The sequence below is a fragment of the Macadamia integrifolia genome, unplaced genomic scaffold, assembly GCF_013358625.1.
Source record: "Macadamia integrifolia cultivar HAES 741 unplaced genomic scaffold, SCU_Mint_v3 scaffold558, whole genome shotgun sequence".
Taxonomy (NCBI): domain Eukaryota; kingdom Viridiplantae; phylum Streptophyta; class Magnoliopsida; order Proteales; family Proteaceae; genus Macadamia; species Macadamia integrifolia.
Window position 1 is genome coordinate 156,723 of NW_024870483.1, and position 12,933 is coordinate 169,655.

The 12,933-nt window shown below is 41.1% G+C and overlaps 1 non-coding gene across 1 annotated transcript; it reads left to right on the plus strand.

The window, feature by feature from the left end:
• The first annotated feature begins 12,443 nt into the window (after positions 1-12,443).
• On the plus strand, positions 12,444-12,550 carry LOC122069218. Its single transcript, XR_006137403.1, has one exon. It is a non-coding gene; the product is annotated as a small nucleolar RNA R71 (small nucleolar RNA).
• The last annotated feature ends 383 nt before the right edge of the window (positions 12,551-12,933 follow it).

The window sequence follows — 12,933 nt, forward strand, 5'->3', positions numbered from 1 at the left end:
TTCACCCAAAAAGATTTAAACATGAGGCAGAGAAGATGGCTTGAGCTCATGAAGGATTATGACTGCGATATTCAGTATCATCCTGGCAAAGCTAATGTAGTGGCAGATACATTGAGCCGGAAGGCATAGACTGTATCACTCTCACACTTAGCAATCAGCCCACCACTTGTATAAGAGGCGACGCTAATGGATGAAACCCTCTTATATGAAGGAGCAACCTTAGAGCTCGAACATCAACTAGAAAACCTTAAATGGTTGACTGTAGCCTTGGCGGCTCTACAGGTGCATCCATCTATTAGGCAAGAGGTGATAATGTAACAACCTTTGGATCCCAAATTGCAGCGGATCAGAGTCAAGATTCAAGATCAAACAATGAACGACCCTGATTTCATTTTAGCCAGTGATGGGGCATTGATGTTTCGAGGCAGATTGTGTGTGCCAGATGATTTGGATATACAAGACAAGATAGTGCAGGAAGCACACAGCTTTGAGTACTTACTCCACCCAAGAAGTAAAAGATGTATAAAGACCTAAAATAAAATTACTAGTGGCCAAGCATGAGAATCACCATAGCCCTGTATATGGCGACTTGTCTTACATGCCAGAAAGTAAAAGCTGAGAGGCATCGACCTTATGGTACTCTTCAGCCACTCCCAGTACCATATTGGAAGTGGGATAGGATTACAATGGACTTCGTCACCGGACTATCATGCACACCCAAGGGGATGGATGCGATATGGGTGATAGTCGATCGGCTTACGAAGACTGCTCACTTCATACCCATCAAGACCAAGTTCTCTATGGCCAAATTAGCACAACTTTATATGGATAACATAGTGCGCTTGCATGGAGTGCCAGTGAGCATTGTATCAGATAGGGACCCAAGGTTCACTTCCAGATTTTGGAAAAGCTTCCAGCATGCCTTGGGATCACAATTGAATTTGAGTACTGCTTTCCACCTATAGCCTGATGGTCAGTAAGAGCGAACCATACAGATATTAGAAGACAATGGAAATGTGTGGTAGTTGGGAAGAATATATACCCCTTATGGAGTTTGCCTATAACAATAGTTACCAAGCTACAATTGGGATGGCTCCGTATGAGGCATTATATGGTAGGAAGTGTAGAACTCCCCTGTATTGGAATGAGGTAGGCGAACGCCGAATGTTAGAACCTAAAATGATACAGATGACTTGTGACAAGGTCGATGTTATTCGAGAAAGGATTAAAGCAGCTCAGTCACGTCAAAAGGGCTATGCAGACAACCGCAGGAAAGACATTGAGTTTCAGGCAGGAGAAAAGGTATTTCTCAAGATCTCTCCTGCTAAAGGGTTGCAAAGATGTCATAGAAAGGGGAAGTTGAGCCCGAGATACATTGGCCCATTTGAGATCTTAGCTTGGGTTGGCTCAGTAGCCTACATGCTGGCTCTGCCACCTTCACTCGGGAATGTTCATAACGTATTTCATGTATCCATGCTGAAGTGATACGTTCATGATCCATCTCATGTATTACCCGTGGAACCAGAGTATCTAGAAGCTGATATGACCTATACAGAGCAGCCAGCTGAAATCTTGGACCGAAAGGTGAAAACCCTTCGCAACCGCTCCATTTCCTTCGTAAAGGTGCAATGGGCTAATCATTCACTTGAAGAAGCATCTTGGGAGAAAGAGGATGAAATCCAAGCCAATTACCCTCATCTTTTCGAACAACCAGGTACGCCAATTTCGAGGACGAAATTTTCAGAAAGGGGGGGTAAATGTGATACCCTACTTTTTAAACCCAATCTAATTGCACAGTTGACCCGGTTTAACCATGCAGGACCCAAACCGGAGAGGGTTAAGGCGGGTTTCTTATGGACCATGATGGCAAGGGTGACTTTGAACACCAGTTGGCCAGACAAGTCCGAGTCAGTGCCAGAGGAGACGGGTGTACCTAAGTCGTGTACATGCACATATCATAAGGCCATGTACGGATAAAGCTGGTATGTAGCCATATCCTAAAGCGCATACGTATAATATATCTTGTGCCGAGAGTGAGATTCATGCCGAGGGTCGAATTCCACCAAAATCCCACTTGTTGGCCAATTTTCGGCCTTCAGGTGGGCGGTCTCAGGTGGGCGCATCCGCCCACCTGAGTGACCCACCCATATGGTTACTTAGTTATTTTAGAAAGTATAAATAGCATTTGTGAGTTTTCCAATTTCTCATTTATGACATTCGGGTGTTTGGTGAAAAGAGTAAAGAGGAGAGAGAAAAGGAGAGAGAAAAGAGAACGGAGAAGAAGAAAAGAGAGGAAGAGGAGGAAGGAATGGATTTAAGCGGCGCCAAGGCTTGATCTTCCCATTCCGACGCCAGAAAATGGATCTCCAACACGAGATCTACGTTTAGAGGTGAGCAAAGGCTATGTTCTTAAACTTTCACCGAACCCAAATGAAACCCTTGATTTGGGTAGTGTTCCTTGAGGTCTTGTAGACTCCCCTTGAGATGATGAATCAAAAGTTTAATAGATGGTTTATGTGTTGATTTTGAAGGATTTGAAGAAGTGTTTCCACGGTTGGAGGAGCATTAGTGATTTGAGGGGATTTTGGGGTTTTTGAAAGAGTTCTTGAGCAAAGAAGGTAAGATGGCTTCCATTCCTTAAATCTAACCTAGATCTAGGTTAGAACCATCTTATGAGACCTTGAATGTGTGGAGAATGGGTTTGGAAAAGCCCCATTTGATTCCCCAAAGGTTGGGGAAAGTTTCAGGGAAAAAATGGCATTTTTCCGCCAAGACCGGTGGGCCAAATGGCCCGCCTGAGGGCACCCACCTGAGAGGGCAGGGCCTCGGGGCCAATCGGTGGGCCAACCTGCCCGTCGATCCTAGCAGGCCCTCAGCCTGCATCGATGGGCCCTACCGGTGGGCCGATCGATGGGCCAACCTACCGGCCGATCATGACCGGTGGGTCAGGACTGGTGGGTCGACCTACCCGCCGGTCATGACTGGTCGGTCAAGACAGGTGGGCTGTCCGACCCACCCGAGAGGCTCACAGCGTGATTTTTACATCCAAATGGATCCAAAACGGACGTGCGACCTTCTTTTAGGATTCTAAACATGATTTTGTCATCAAATCTTGTTAGTTTTGACCCCAAAGTGGCGAAATGCTAACCCCTTTCACTTATGATAGGTTCATCGAATTTTATGTTTCTCGCGTCGGATCTCACCCGTACCGGACGTGAATCTTTGTACACAACAGGTAAGTGGGGAGAGGACGTTTGGCCTTATTTTAAGGCTTGTTTGGCATTCATTAAATTGTATCTAGGCTAGCCATGTCATCATGCAAATTATGTAGCTTAGCCATCCTCATATTTTTATGCCATGCGTGTTGTGTTTATTTTCTCAATGTCAAATGGTGATGTGCTTATGTGATCAATGTTGACATCATTGTGTATAATGCATTAATAGACTAGATGTCATAGTCAGCTTGGAAACGAGTGCATTGGTGGCCCGTGGAATGGGACGCGGAGGCACTATGCAATTGTACTATGTCATATAGGAGCATACGGTGTAGGATTATCATCTTCCCGTGCTACGACCCTTCCCAATAGGGGTTGAGGTGTTGGGTTACGATTTGGGGGGAAGCAGTGGTCACGGTTGTCGGGTCACTATAGTGGTTAGACATACGCCCGACTGGTCATTAGGACAGTCGGCAACCCTGGTGGTATATTCAAGAGGGCCAATCGTACTGCTTTTAAATTGCTGGAGTCAGCACCTTTATTTTCTATCATTTACTTTTATGTTGAGAGCCGGTGGTCTGCATGCTTTACTTTTTCGAGTACTCACGGGATGGAGTTCATGGCTCGTACCCGGAGTATACGCACACTGTGGTTGTAGTAGCACTAAACCAAAGACTTAGTAATGTTGTTTAGGTGGATGTGATGAAAATGGATTGCATAGCATATAGTGCATATGATTGTGATTGTTGTGTGGACTGTTGTGTGGTCCTCCTTTCCACTTACTGAGCTAGTGAGCTCATCCCACGTGTGCACCTCTTTTAGATGATTTTGCAGGTCACCAGCCTGAGGATCAAGGGTCGGGCCCCACAGTGGAATTCCCCAAGGAGGATTGGTGAGTCCCCGAGGAATTAGAGCACGGCACGGATTGCTTGTGCGAGGGCTATGCTGTGGGATCGCAGTTTTGACACCGAGCTGAGCTTTACTCTTTGATTCTTTTGATGACCCCTTTTGCGTACTTGATATGTGAATTGTTATTCTTTTTATGTAAATATCATGCCTGCGGGCCCACATGTAATTATCTATGTATTACAATTTGGGTATCAAGTATATTGGGGGAAATTACAGGTAAATTAAGTCTTCCGCTGAACTCTTGAATGATTTTCTTAGTGTGTGTATGCTGTGGTTGAATACTGTATCAGATGATCCTGGTAAGTTTGGTTTAACCGGAGTTAACCCGGTCACCGATCTGGTTTTGTGTGAATGGGGTGTGACAAGCCCTGTATGTGGCAACTTGTCTTACATGCCAGAAAGTAAAAGCTGAGAGGCATCGACCTTATGGTACTCTTCAGCCACTCCCAGTACTAGACTGAAAGTGGGATAGGATTTCAATGGACTTCGTCACCGGACTACCATGTACACCTAAGGGGATGGACGTGATTTGGGTGATCGTTGATCGGCTTACTAAGACTGCTCATTTCATTCCCATCAAGACCAAGTTCTCTATGGCCAAATTAGCACAACTTTATATGGATAACATAGTGCGCTTGTATGGAGTGCCAGTGGGCATTGTATCAGATAGGGATCCAAGGTTCACTTCCAGATTTTGGAAAAGCTTCCAGCATGCCTTGGGATCGCAATTGAATTTGATTACTGCTTTCCACCCACAGACTGATGGTCAGTCGGAGCGAACCATACAGATATTAGAAGACATGCTCAGGGCATGTGCAATGGAAATGTGTGGTAGTTGGGAAGAATATATACCCCTTATAGAGTTTGCCTATAACAACAGTTACCAAGTGTTTGAGTTTAGAATGTAGCCGCAAGCGTAAGGATCAGTGTAGCTACGGGTCGAACATAGGGAGAGCAGCCACTTTTATTTTTTATTTCTTTGAATAATGCGAAAGTGAACCAATTAATGGTTGTGATCTAATTCTAATTACCGTCCTAAACATATGTATCTAAAATAACGTCATAACCATTCGTCATCTAAGAATTTAAAGATGCAAGCCACGCAATTAAAAAAAAACAATAAAGAAAAAAAATGCTGAAATAAAAATAAAGTAAAAGAAAGGGGATAAAGCTAGAGAGAGACTCACAAGTAGGTTTCTCTACTTAGCCTGAGGGATGCATCATAAGAAAGGGAGGCAATTAAAATAAAAGTAATAAATTGATGGTCCTATGGCTAGGAAGGGCAAAGCCAACACATACACTAGCCATAAACCTTGGGAAAGGGATAGCAATAATGTAACGACTGAAAATAAAAATCCTAAATTAAGAAAGAAAGGGTAGTCAGAAGAGGGAATGAGAGGGGGGAGAGAAGACTACTGAAGGAGTCTACTTACTTGAACTTCAACCCTTGAGCTGAAAACTTGATCGATTTGAGATACTACCAGTACTAAAAACCAGATCTGGAATAAACCAAATCTGAAATTTCTAGTACTAGAGAAAACAAATCTTGAAAAAAAAAATTGTTCCACGGCTCGTGATCTTGTCACCTAGATCTAAGCTTAGAACTATAACTTAAAAAATTACAACTCAATTGCATAGATCATAAACATAAAAGGCTGAATAAGAATAAAAAAATGCTTGCATTAATTGACATAAAAAACTATTACAAAAGTGATTAAAGAAAAAATAGAGAAGAACTAAACTAAAGAGTGAGAGAGGGAGAGAAAGAAGAAAACTAAGCATGAACTAGAAAGTAAACTAAGGAGAATGATAATTAGAAGGGGGGAGAAAAGATATTGTGTGAAAGAAAAGAAAGAAAATAAAGAAAATAAAATAAAATAAAATCTTTGTAAAAAATCCTCATTCTCTGAGATATTGTGTGAGGAAAGAGAGAATCCGTTTCAAAAGTTAACAAATTCTATTCCTTTTGCAATATTAACCAATATCTTAGAATCTTGATTAAATCAGAAAGGAGTCTCTGCATATCATCTTCAAGATCTTGTGAGGTGGCAAGGAGAGAGAATAATCTTCAGGATTTTGTAGAAGAGAGGATGTGGTACAAATGAGTGGGTCCCACCTTTGAACTGGTTCTTGATTCACTTTAAGCACTTTCTCTTGTAAACTTGAAAACTAAAAAAAAGCAAGAAAAATAAAAGTAGTAGTATCCAAAGTGGGGTAAAATATACACTTATATCTCTAAGATTTCACACATTATTGTGCTCATCAAATTCCCCCATACTTGACTTTTGCTCGTCCTCGAGCAAGATAAATAAATAAAGAAAAATCCTAACTCACTTTCGTAGGAATCACAGTTGCACTTAGCATGTGCAACAAGCCTTTAAACCCCTAAGTTACCCTAGTGGACGAGTTGTGTCTTATGGGTGTTTGCAGTAAATATACACCCAAAATTCAGAATAAACAAATCCTAACCTTGGCTAAAGGTAAGGCTCATGCCGATCCGGAGCAAAGATAATTTCTCTTACAAGGGACCCCCGCACTTGAACTTTTATTACCCTTTATCAATTCCAGGCACTAGCATATTTCTTAATTTGGAACTCACCTCGTCTCTTCTAAAACATCCTTATCTTAAGGCAAAACCACTTGTGAAGAAATAGGGAACCAATGACTAAGGCGTTGGAGTGTTTTTGACCAAACATATTACTAAGCATTAATGACATTTGCACATTTTTTTTCTCTTTTATTTTTTTTTTCTAATAATAAACTCTATTCTACTCCACTACTTTTGGCCTGAATGACATGGTGGAGCAAACACCAGACACCCAAGTTACTATGTAGCTTCGCTTTTTGCATATGCCCACAAAGACAGTGATGCTAGAGTTCCTTTAGAAGTTTCCTCCCAAGGAATTTTGATCAAGACACTACGCTTCCTAAGGTGCAATACCCTGTCTAGTTCCAAGGGAATCAACTCTTATTCTTCTTTATACCACATTTCACATTTCATTTAAAATTGTGCATTTGTCAACCCATGCCAAATTAAAAAGAAGGTCTCAACTCCAAATCAAAAGTACAAGGAACCCACAGACTTACATATAGTCCATCACCATAAAACAGGGGTCTCTTACTTTTCAAAAGAAAGTCCCATCTCAAGACACATGCTTGTTTCTTTCTTCTCAACAGGGTTTTATACGTTCAAAATGGGTACCTTAGTCAAAACTTTTATTTTCATACATCAAGCAACCGAATGGTATGATCATTAGCCAAAAGCCAAAGTAGGACTTCATCCTTAGCAAGCTCAAAAATAAAAAGAAAAACAAACAAAACAAAGTGAAAAAAAACAAAAACTGGTTTCCCTCCCCCACACTTAAGTCATGCAATGTCCTCAATGCATGGAAAGAATTAAAAGCAAAGACAATGCAAGGGGGTCATACCTGATTAAAAGTTAGTCATCAATGTAAAGAGGTTCATGGAGATTCATGACCTCTTCACTACTAGTAGTAGGAAACTCGAGGAACGGTTTCAAACGTTAACCATTAACCTTCGAAATTACCCCTGTTCTTGGATTCAAAATCTCCACAGCCCCATAAGGATATACATTATGAACAATAAATGGACCATCCCATCGGGATCTAAGCTTACCAGGAAAAAGATGCAATCGAGAGTTGTACAATAAGACCTTATCACCAATTGCAAAAGATTTACACAGAATGTGTTTATCATGGAAAGCTTTGGTATTTTCCTTATAAATTCTAGAACTTTCATAGGCTTCATTCCTAAGTTCCTCCAACTCAGATAGTTGGAGCCTACGATGAATTCTCGCATCAGACAAATCAAAGTTGAGCTTCTTAATGGCCCAAAAGGCTTTATGCTCCAACTCAACTGGTAAGTGACAAGCTTTTCCATACACCAAACGGTAGGGACACTGGCCAAGGTCAGTCTTGAATGCAGTCTGATGGGCCCACAAGGCATCAATGAGCCTAAGGGACCAATCCTTACGGTTGGGATTAACAGTTTTCTCCAAGATTTGTTTGATCTGCCTATTAGACACCTCCACTTGGCCACTAGTTTGGGGGTGATAAGGGGTAGATAACTTATGAGTGATCCCATACTTTTTCATTAAGGCCTCAAAAGGCCGATTACAAAAATGAGTACCCCTATCACTAATTATTGCACGTGGTGCACAAAAGCGGGAAAAAATGTTCTCTTTGAGAAACTGGACGACCACTTTGTGGTCATTAGATTTACAAGATATGGCCTCTATCCATTTAGAAACATAATCAACAGCCAAAAGTATGTACAGATTCCCAAAGGAATTAGGGAATTGTCCCATAAAATTGATGCCCCATACACCAAAGATCTCAACTACTAAAATAGGGTTGAGAGGCATCATGTTCCTCTTATTGATACGGCTAAAAAACTGGCAGGCGGGGCAAGCCTTGCAAAAATCAAAAGCATCACTAAAAAGAGTGGGCCAATAAAATCCGTATTGGAGAACCTTTGCGGCAGTCTTCTTAGGTCCAAAGTGTCCACCACATGCATGATCATGACAAAAAGAGAGAATGGAATGTTTCTCATGATCAGGAACACATCGTCGGATAATCTAATCCAGACATATCTTAAACAAATAAGGATCATCCCAGAAAAAGTACTTAACTTGGGAATGAAACCTATACTTATCTTGGGTGGACCCGTGATTCGGAGTCACACTTGAAACTAAGAAGTTGACAATGTCAGCAAACTATGGTTCACTGGACATTGCAAATAATTGTTCATCTGGAAAGTTCTCATTGACTGGAGAATCAACAGTCAAGGAATTGGGAAGCCGGGATAAATGGTCTGCAACTAGGTTTTCAACTCCTTTCTTATCCCTAATTTCTAAATCAAACTCTTGCAAAAGTAAAACCCACCCAATGAGACGAGCTTTGGCATCCTTCTTCTGAACTAGGTATCTGAGGGCAGAATGATCAGTATACACTACCACATGTGAACCAACTAAGTAAGACCGAAACTTTCCTAATGCAAACACAACAGCTAAAAATTCTTTTTCAGTGGTTGTATAATTGAGTTGTGCATCATTTAAGGTCCTACTAGCATAGTAAATGACAGTGGGCAACTTATTAATCCTTTGACCCAAAACCGCTCCTATGGCAAAAGCATCACACATCAGTTCAAAAGGTTCAGTCCAAACAGGTGGTTGAACAATAGGTGCATTGGTCAACTCCTTCTTAAGTTGTTTGAAGGATTCTAGGCACTATTTAGAAAACTCAAAAGTTTGATCTTTGGCAAGTAATGAAGTGAGAGGTCGGGCTAACTGACTAAAGTTCTTAATAAACCTTCTGTAGAAGCCCGTATGCCCTAGAAAAGACCGGACGTCCTTAATAGATTGAGGAGGTGGTAAATTATCAATTAAATCCACTTTGGCTCTATCTACCTTAATTCCCTCATTGGATATTACATGGCCTAAAATAATACCAGATTTAACCATGAAATGGCATTTCTCGCAATTCAAAACCAAATTCTTAGATATGCACCTTTTCAAAACTAGGGAAAGATGATGAAGACATTCAGAATAGGAATTCCCATGAATTGAAAAGTCATCCATAAATACTTCTAAGAATTTTTCGACCGTATCAGAAAAAATGCTCATCATGCATCGTTGGAACGTAGCAGGGGCATTGCAAAGCCCAAAGGGCATACGCCTGTAAGCAAATGTTCCATATGGGCATGTAAAAGTGGTCTTATGTTGGTCCTCTAAAGCAATTAGGATCTGGTTATAGCCAGAATATCCATCAAGAAAATAATAGTATTCATGTCCAGCTAACCTCTCTAACATCTAGTCAATGAATGGCAATGGGAAGTGGTCCTTCCAAGTTGCCACATTAAGTTTCTTGTAGTCTATGCACACTCTCCACCCTGATTGGACACAGGTTGGAATTAGTTCATTATTGGCATTGAAAACTACAGTCACCCCAGACTTCTTAGGCACTACGTGAACTGGGCTTACCCATTGGCTGTCAGAAATAGGATAAATTATTCCACGATCCAAGCACTTTAGGATCTCTTTCTTAATGGCTTCCATCATCACTGAGTTAGCTCTTCTTTGGGGTTCCGTGGATGGTTTGGAATCCTCCATAAGATGTATATGATGTTGCACAATGGAAGGGCTTATACCCTTGATATCAGCCATGGTCCAACCTAGGGCTTCCTTATTATCTTTTAACACTTTAAGTAACTCCTCTTCCTGGTTAGAAGTCAAATTTGAAGAAATTATTACAGGAAGAGTCTGGTCAGGCCCTAAGAAAGCATACCTCAAATTAGATGGCAACTCCTTAAGATTTAGCCTAGGGGGCTCAAGTATGGAAGGTTTGGGAATGGAATTGGAAAGGGGTCCAAGGGCACCACAGGTGTGTGAAGACTCAAGACTTCAAAAAAGAAATTTTCACTGTCATCATCCAACTCATCCATACACTCTTGGAATTCTGAATCAAAATCAATATCAAAGTTGGTAACTAAATCATCAGAAAAATCCAGAAAATCCTCAAGCATATTGATCTCTTCTTCCATATGTGGTTGCTTGCCAATCCTAAACATGTTAAACTCAACAGTTTGGTTACCAAAAGATAATCTTAGGAAACCATTCCGATAATTGATTAATGCATTACTGGTAGCCAAGAATGGTCTTCCTAAAATTATTGGGATCTCATCCTTGGTTGAGAAGGGCTTGGTATCTAACACAATGAAATCAACATAGAAAATAAATTCTCCCACCTTTAGTAAGACATCCTCAACCATCCCTTTAGGAATCTTAACAGACCTATCTACCAACTGAAGAGTAGTTCCAGTGGCTTTCAATTCTCCCAATCCAAGTTGCTTGTACACATGGTAAGGTAAAAGATTCACACTTGCGCCAAGGTCAAGTAAAGCATGCTCAATGTAGGTGTTGCCTATGACACAAGATATGGTAGGGCTCCCTGGATCCTTATACTTGGCAGCTATAGGCTGGGTATTAATGGAACTAATGTTACCTACCAAGAACGTTTTGTTGGGCACACTAGTGATTCGTTTGTGAGTACACAAATCTTTCAATACCTTTGCATAGGCAGGGATCTGGGATATGGCATCCAAAAGAGGGATGTTCACTTCTACCTTTTTGAAGACTTCTAAAATTTTATCCATGGAAGCAGTCTTCCTTTTGTTCACCAAGCGATTAGGAAATGGGACAGGATGAACATAAGGACTGTTAGGGATTTGCCCCTGTTCAAAAGAATCATTTTTGGTTTCCTCAACCAAATCATCTTTAGTTTCAGAAAAATCTTTAGGTTCATCAGACGAACCTGAAACAAGAGGCACACTTGTGTCCTCAACTGAAGGAGAGTTAACATAAGTAATAGATAAGGAAGATTTAGGAACACTCTGTAGGTACTCTCTACCACTCCTAAGGGCATAAACAACATTACATTGGTTAGAGAGCCCTTGTTGGGTCTGGCCTTGTACTATATTCAGTGGTGCATTAGTTGATGTTTGTGAACTAACAGGCTGATGATGCCTAGGGTTCCTTTCTCCCTCTCACACATAATTGAGACAACTTGAGTGAGTTCTCTTGTAAGATTTTGATGGCTTGTCATGAGGAGGGCCATATTTTTTTTCAAGTCACTTATTCTACTTGCCTCTCCAATGTTGATAAACCCAGGGGGTTGCTGATAAGATGATAGGAGAGGGGCCCTAGGAAAACTAGCCTGAGGTCCTACATTTGACCTAGGAAAAGTATTTTGAGAAAAATATTGTTGTGCAAAGGGAGGCCTTTGGAGTCCAGGTTGACCTTGATTATGGAAATTGGAACGCCCTGCTTGGTTGCCCTGATTCCAAGAGAAATTTGGGTGATTTCTCCATCCTGGATTGTAGGTATTACTATATGGATTATTCTGGTATAAGGCATTAACACTATCATTAGAAGTGCCCCCAGAGGTGTTGGGGCATTCTTCTAGGAGATGTCCAGGGGACTGGCACCAAGCTCAAATCATAACCAAATTGACTGATGATGGCTCTCTAGGAACAATAGCCTCAATTCTCTTGATTAGGCTATCCAAATGGGCTTCCTTGGCTACTATCCCACCCACAAAATATCCTTTTCCTCCTATGGTTCTTTCACTCTCTTGGGTTGATTCCCACTCACGGGTTTTGTCAACTAAGTCAAGTAAGAATTCCCATGCCTTTCCTTCATCTGTAAAGGATGTGAATCCCTCAGAGCACATAGACTCTATCATTTGTTTAGTTGGGTAATCAATACCCTCATAAATTATTTGACATAAATGCCATAGGTCTAGGCCATGGTGAGGGCATTCTTGGAGTAGATCTTTGAATCTCTCTATAAGTTTGGAAAATGACTCACTAGGCTTTTGCCTAAACTGAAGGATATCACTTCTAAGCTTATTGGTCTTGTGAGTTGGGAAAAACTTCTTAAGGAAGACAACTGTGAACTATTCCCATGAGGTTATGGAATTTGTGGGTAACCCATACAACCACTTCTTAGCTTGGTCTTTCAATGCAAAAGTGATAAACCTAAGCTTAACAGCATCATCAGAAAGCTATTGGATCTTAATTAGAACACATACCTCTTCAAATTTCCTTAGAAATAGGTATGCATCCTCAGAGGTCAACCCATGGAAGTGGGGCAACATAGTGATGTATTGAGATTTGAGTTCAAAATTATTGCCCTGGGCTTGTGGTAGAACTATGCAGGAAGGTTGGGCTATTCTAGCAGGGTAGAACCTATCTTTCAGAGATTTAGGTGAAGGGTTTTGCTGTTGGTCTC